This window comes from Nicotiana sylvestris, chromosome 8 (genome assembly GCF_000393655.2).
Source record: "Nicotiana sylvestris chromosome 8, ASM39365v2, whole genome shotgun sequence".
Taxonomy (NCBI): domain Eukaryota; kingdom Viridiplantae; phylum Streptophyta; class Magnoliopsida; order Solanales; family Solanaceae; genus Nicotiana; species Nicotiana sylvestris.
Window position 1 is genome coordinate 200,181,684 of NC_091064.1, and position 8,244 is coordinate 200,189,927.

The window sequence follows — 8,244 nt, forward strand, 5'->3', positions numbered from 1 at the left end:
CCTATATAATTAAAGAATGCAGTAAACTTGTTATTGTTAAGCTGAATGCAAGAGTGTCTCAATAAAACTAATGGCCTAAAGGCCTAAAGCTAAATTTAATAAGAGTTCTTAAACTTTTTAGATTGAATACAAATATGCAAAAAGTTAATGTTGTATGTTTTTTTAAAAGAAAAATAGTATAGTAGCCTTAAAAGACATCTAGCGTTTAACTTTATCTAGTAATATTATAACTATATTGGTAAAAGTTAATTTCATGTTAATAAGATGTTAGTCATGTATTTGCAATATATTGCCTTGAATGTGATTGTTAAAGACTATATTTACTAATATGGAGATTTGAATAGTATAATTCAAAGTTTTAAAATATTTTTAATTTTCAAAAGTAGACAATCTTTTTTTTATAAAGATTTTGCGGGTGCTTTTTCTAGAAACTTCAATTGTCTAAGCGAAAAAAATAGTAAAATTCACTATTAAAAAGTTCTGGGGCCTCATTTTGGGGCCTAAAACAAAAGGCTTTACTAGTTTCCCCTTGAACAGTGACCGCTGAAGCATAAAGCAAGTAAAGCAGGTAAAAATAGTACGGGCTAGCCAGTTTTCGGACAAGTAATTAAAAAATAGTCAGTATTTTGCCGCAACACGGAAAATCCCAGCATAATATACTGGATTATGGAGCTCATGCGGATAAACTTCCAGCATATTATGTTGAAACTCCATCACACGGAATGTTCCAACATAATATAGTGGAGATTGGAGCACATGTGTATGAACTTCCAGCATATTATGTTGGAACTTCAGCACATTATGAAATTCCAACATGTTATGCTGGAAGTTCACATGTAAAAAATTCGAACTCCAGCATATTATGCTAGAATATTTTCATATTTTGAACAGTATTTTTGTTCAAATTTATCTTTACATAAAAAGTGGCTAAATTTCGATTACTTTTGAAACTGTAGCTATTTTTCAATTACAACTTATAAATCTGGCTATTTTTTAATTTTACCAGTAAAGCAGGTTTAGGGCCCCCATTTTTCACTAGTACTAGGTTTATGAATTATTATTATTTTAAAAGCATTAGATATTTTGGAGTAAAAAAGTACTACTTTTTAATAAACTAAAGAAAGAAAACTTCAAAATAGATTTGAACAATTTTGAAGCGTATGAAAATATTTTTAATTTTCTATTTAAAGGTAAAAATATGATATCACTAGGCGATGTGAATTTGAAAAAATATTTTCTTTATCACGAAAGTTCCTTAAAGCATAATAGTCACTTCGATATTGATGGCATAAACTTATGTTTTAAATTAAAAGTGTTAAGAAAAATAATACAAGTAGAAGTTATATGGTACTCTCGTTTGGTACAAAGAATAAAGATAATAATCCTAAGATAGAATTTGAGATTGTATTTATCCCATATTTGATTATCGGTATTAGCTAATTCGGGGATAAATTTTACAGTAAAATGATGGGATTAACTATTCTATATAGAAGGTATATCCCACCATTGTACCAAACAACCCCTTAAATCGATATACTCATCAAATAAAAAGGCCTAATTCTTTTTCAAATACCCATATTGCTTATAGAATAATGTAACAGTAAAGAGATTAAAAACGAATTAGAAAAAGTCAATTATGCCAAAAAGTTACTTCTACAAACTATACATCTCAAAAAATTTGACAAATATTCTTCAAATAAAAATATATACATTTTTAAAACAAAAAAAGTAAAAAAAAAAAAAAAAAAGAAGACTTTTTATCAAAGTTTGGCTTTAGACCACCTATGTTGTCGATCGCCTCTGCCCTTGAGTCACCCCTGGTTGAATGAGTTACGAATAAAATACCTATATAATATTCTTCCAGTATTATTATTTCATGCATAATAATCTTACATTATTATTTACAGCATAACAATTTATTTATTATTCACTGCATAAGCAATCGACGCATTATAATTCTTGCATAACTAGCTCGTAAACGAAACGACCCCTCATTAGTGTCATGGAAAGTTGGAAACCACAAAAAAATAGAGGTGTCCCAGAAGAATAAATGAAATCTTGGTCCTCTTTTAGAGAAGTTTAGACTGGAGCAATGAGTTTTTGTTGATATTATCTCTAGTATGATATGTAGAGTCAAACAGATAAAATGATCAAAGAAGGGGCACAACCAAAAAGATTCTGTAGTTAAGTTAAAATGAAACATGTATATCTTGTTACCACATTGGTCTCAGACCCTACTTAAGATGAGAACAGTTTCACTCTATTTCTAGTGCATCTATACTTTGAGATTATGATTAATTCGAATTCGTATTATAATATTCATCTAAGGGGAAAAGCGTTCTTTATTATTATTATAATTATTATTATTATTATTATTTTTGCAATTCTCTAGACTCGAAGCTAGGATCTCTAATTAACAATAAAAGAATTTTATTGTCCCTGTGTCGTGGGAAATTGGATGTTGAGGATCTATGATTGGTAACTTTCAAGATCAACTCAATTTAGTTAGGCGGATCAAAACATCAATTGATAATGAACCAAAAAAAATATTTAAATTGTCAATCTTACCTTTTGGATAGAGATGCCACCTTGAAAATTGGTTTTTCATTTTTCACATTATCTGGTTTTGGCTTGTTTTGAAGTTTTTTATTTTAGTATTTTATTTTATTTTTATACCACCCTCTTAACTTTGACTTTTAAAGTACACTAGTACGATTAGTCCGAGCTACGCCCGAGCCCAATTGCATAGTTAAGGTGGTAAGATTTTACTACCTCATTCTCATTGTCATAAAAGTATAATTGAAACTTTATTTTGAACTTCCAAAAATATTGTTAAGTAGCTTGTTTGCAACTCTCACATGTTTATTCCTCTTAAATTTTTCAAAACCACAATACGTTTCAACTATAGGTTTTCAAAGGTAATGCAGAAGTAGTCCATAACCAAGAATCTCAAATAAGTGTAGAAGCCTTGATGAAATTTATGAAGAATGTGTAAGATGTTGTAACTGTTGGGTACCATGTAAATGGATGCAAATATTTGATTAAGCTTCAGCTAGGATCCGGGAGTTTAAGTTTTGTGTGAGATGTACACAAGAGCCATTGACCTAAAAAATAAATTAAAGTTCCAGAAGTTGCTAGTATATACAGTTCTACGGGTTTACATATGTATTTGGCTTTCTTTGAATTCATACAAATCACTTCACTTTTTTCAGTCTAAATTAAAAGAGTCCAAACTAAATATCAAGTCAACAATTATGCAAATTCTTTGGCAGAAAACCTAACTGAAGTTACTTATAATTTTAAAAAGTATTTTAAACAAAATACAGTTTTATACCTTTTTTAAAATATTGGGACATGAAGATGAAATCTATATGTTTATTTTCGTTTTATAAATTTTAAGTTTATATGGAAATTGGAAAAGTATGCCATGTTACTATTTTTGAAGTTTAAGGAAATCCTTGCACAAGAATAGTATATCTGGAAAATGGAAAGGTTATGTGAGCCCACGTTCAAAGGGGTGAAATTTGGAATGGGTGCACAATGGAGTGCGTGAGGTATAGATAAGTAATATTATGTGAATTCTAAATAAAGTGGGGCCCACCTTTTCAGAGAATTGATAGTCTTACCGGTAAATTGAACGCGTGCATGCAAAATGTGGGTGGAGACCCACTTTCTCAGCAAGTTTCCACGCGTAAATATAGCGGCTGCTAAAAGTGTCACGACCCAGACCCCGATCCGGTCGTGATGACGCCTCTTGTGAAGACAAGGCCAGTCAACCAACCCATTTCGCCTTTTCAGAATAGTTAATATTAATAAACAGCTTTAGCATAATTAAATAACCACAGTCTAAATAAAAGTTTTCTTTATTAAGTGCGGAATACAACCCAAACACAGCCCAAACCGGGGTGTCACAAGTCACGAGCATCTATTAGAGTATAAATATAACTGCAAGGCCTGAAACATATAAAATAGGACTGATAAACAAAAGGAAGAAATGCGGTGCTGCGAACGCTGACAGTCACCTTACTAAACTCCGATAACTTAGCCTCCGACCAGCTCAAAACTCCCTACCGGGTGAACAAATACCTGCATCTGCACACGAGATGTGAGGAGTAAAGTGAGTACTCTAACTCAGTGAGTAATAAAGGTAAATAATAACTGAGCAGTAAGAAATCATATAAAATAAATCATCATGTTGTATAGAGCAGTCTAAAACCGTTTGAGTAAAAGCAATGAAACTGTGAAATTCTTGGAAAAATATCTTAGCTCAGTTTAAACCTCTTTTAAAAATGACTTTTTCAACGGTTACGCAAATGAGTGCAAAACAAATAGTGCAGATAAGCACGGAAACCCGCCCTCGGGTACAACACTCAATTAACAGATAATGCTAGGCAATCATATAGATATCACATGAAGTAGCACAAACAACAGATAATGACAGACAAATGAAATAAAGTAAACACATAGAACAGTATCAGCACCGCTGCGGCATGCAGCCCGATCCATATATCGCTACGGCGTGCAGCCCGATCCATATATCTCGTCGACGGCGCTCACTAGAGTGTGCAGACATCGGGAGGAGCCTCTTACGGCCCAAGCGCAATATCAAGCGATATCGTGGAATCAAAATCTAAGTCATCGGCCTCATATCAGTATTAGTATAACACTACTGCGGTGCGCAGCCCGATCCCTTAGTATCCTCACATCTGGCCCTCGGCCATACTCAGTCCAGAAATCACATAAGCCCCTCAGGCATTAGTAAAAACAGTAGTTCTTATCCCAAAACATCATTTACTATATCATTTTAGTTTCAAAACCGAGTAAAAGTGGCTGAGTTGTAAAATAGTGGAAAACAGTACGACTGAGTTCAAGTAGTAGGTCCAAACAGTGAGGAAATAGTGATAAAAATCCCCGAAGGGTTCAAATAGTTGGCTCAAAGCTCAAATATGACAATCAGTCCAAATAATGATGATAACAAATAAGTTTTAATCAAATACGCGATAAAAACGTCAATCGGGACGGACCAAGTCACAATCCCCAATAGTAAACGACCACATGCTCATCATCAAGCGCGTGTCTCACCTCAATATAGCACTACGATGTGCGAATCCGAGGTTTCAAACCCTCAGGATATCATTTACAATCATTACTCGCCTCGAACCGGCGAAACTCTAGCTCGCGACGCCTTTGCCCCTCAAATCGGCCTCCACGCGCGTCGAATCTATCCAAAATCAGAACGAATACATCACAATATACTAAGAGAACAAAGCCCAAGCGAAAACAATCAATAACGGGCACAAATCCCGAAATTACCAAAACCCGAGCCTCGAGCCTACTTCTCGAAACTCAGAAATTTTTACATCCTCGGGTTCCTTATTCTTCCACAAGTTCATACATATCAAAAGTTCTCAAATCCGACCTCAAATGGTCCTTCAAATCCCAATTTAAAAGTTTCAAAATCTCAAGCCCTAGTTCTTCTATTTTTAGCCTAATTCCATGAATTTCTAAGTAAATTTCACAATAGAATCACGTTTTAGGTTCAAAAATCTTACCTCCAATCAATTCTCCATGAATCCTTCTTCAATTTTCCTCAAAGAGCTCTCAAAATACTCAGCTATGGAGGAATAATGGCACAAAATCACGGATGAAATGTTTTATAAACTTTCTACCCAGCTCTGAACTTCCTCCATCGCGATCGCGGCCAAAACCTCGCGATCGCAAAGAGAAAAAATTCCAAGACTCCCAAATGCACTATGCGAATGCGATGCCTTACTTTCCAGACCTACGCGAACGCGAACCAGATGATGCGAACGCGAAGAACAAATCCACTGGACCCCTAAAGACTTATACGCGAACGCGAAGCACAAGGTCAAGGCCCTCCGCGAACGCGAGACCTCAAATGCGAACGCGAAGGACGAACTCAGGCCAACCCACATTCCTTCTACGCGATCGCGGGGGACCTCACGCGATCGCGAAGGCTAAAATCATCTGCAACAGCTATTGAAATTTCTGCAACTTCTCGACATAGAAAATGATCCGATTGACCACCCGAAACTCACCCGAGGCCCCCGGGACCTCAACCAAAAGTACCAACACATCTAACCTCATTCAAACTTGTTCCAATCATCAAAACACCTCAAACAACACCAAAACCATCAATTCACATCGAATTCAAGCCTAAGTTTTCTAAAAACTTCCGAAATACTCTTTCGATCAAAAACTCAACCAAACCACATCCGAATGACCTGAAATTTTGCACACACATCACAAATGACATAATGAAGCTATAACAACTCTCGAAATTCCATTCCGACCCTCGGATCGAAATCTCACCTATCAACCGGAATTCGCCAAAATACTAACTTCGCCAATTCAAGCCTAATTCTACACCGGACCTCCAAAACCAATTCCGATCACACTCCTAAGTCATAAATCACCCAACAAAGCTAACCAAATCATAAAAATTCTGATCCGAGATCATATACAAATAAGTCAACTCTTGGTCAAACCTTTCAAATTCAAAGCTTTCAAGTGAGACTGTTCTTTCAAATTCATACCAATTTCCGTAAAAACCAAAATCAACGATTTACATCAGTCATAATACATCATACGGGGCAAGTCATTCCCAAGAACTGGAGATTAAAGTGCAAAAGCTCAAAACGGCTGGTCGGGTCGTTACATCCTCCCCCACTTAAATACATGTTCGTCCTCGAACGTACCCAGAGTTGTTCTAAAAGCCAACCCGTAGCTGAATAACTTTACCATGCATATACCCGGGGGTGATCCCATGTCACCCTATCTCATATAGGTTCGATAACACAATGCAACTAAAATTTCACAATCCAACCTAGCCCATAAACCTTAGAACCCCATTCCATTTCTGAAATCATCCACAAGATTATAATCTCACATCTATATTCAGAATAAGCCCGAACCAGCTGTAATAACCCATACCTACAACCTCAGGTGCAATTACATGATAAACCATGTAACTCAAACGCTCGTAGCGATAACTTCTATTCACAGCAGCTGCCCACAATAATCGAATATCGGTAGAAAACCTTTTATCAATTAAAGTCTCATTCCAACACTTTCATATACTACCAACGATAAATGAAACACGTAATAAACCATAACCATTTCTCAGATCAACCATTCATGAAGCCACTTCTCCTTTGGCAAATACCATAGCAAATTTCCGAGCCGAACCTCGATATTATCCTTTCAATATGCTGAAATCGAATCCATTCATATTCATTAATGATCCCAACGATCTCCTCTAATCCAACACACCACTCTGGTGACATGACACATCAATATAGGCCTAACCGCCTAAGCCACAACTTGCATAATACGTGCACCAATAAGCAACGGTCCGAACATACTCAAATCATGAAAATGACTCAAATGAAAGAGTTGTACCTCAAGCTCACCAATACCACCACAACACAAGGCTGAGGACCCGTCTCACATCATAGAAATAGAACACCCGAATCTAACCCGCAAGGTCATATCTCCATATTGGTTCGCTGCAAAATGCGCGATCCTATCCAAACACTGTTCTACATGAAACACCTCAAGTCACTATGCTCAAAATTGACAACCACGCACAATTTGACGCCTGGAACCAAAGCAAATCACTACACCCACGGTGAAACAAGAAACATATACCACGCAGAGCCGATAGGACGTAACCGATACACCATCCACCGAGCAACACCCAATTACTTTTCCCGCTCGACTTCCACTATGAACCCCAATAGAACCGCACCATATGTTCCCATAACCAGCAAATCATAACGTCTCGAAACACAGAAAGGCAACTCATAGATCTCCCAAATCACTAGTAAGCTCAATAATGGTCGAATCAACCTATCCCTCAACAATACAGTTTGGGGCCAACTAAGCCGACTCAGCTAGAACACACATCCACATTGGCCTGCCAACGAACTCCTTATCAAGGAAGCCTGAAGCTGCTCCTTCCACTACTATAACTCCTGACGGAGCCATACGATATGGTGCCCAACATCAAATCAATACCGAAATCAACAACACTGCCCGACAATATGCCCCGCCACAAGAAACACATCCGGAGAGTCCCTCAACACCGGAACTGAATCAGTGGTAGAATCCTCTGCACTGACATCCATCACGAAGGCTCAATTAAGAAAGGCAATCCTTTCTAACCGTTCGCTGGGTCTTTGAAATATAAACCACTCTACTAGAACATAATCCACGGCACCT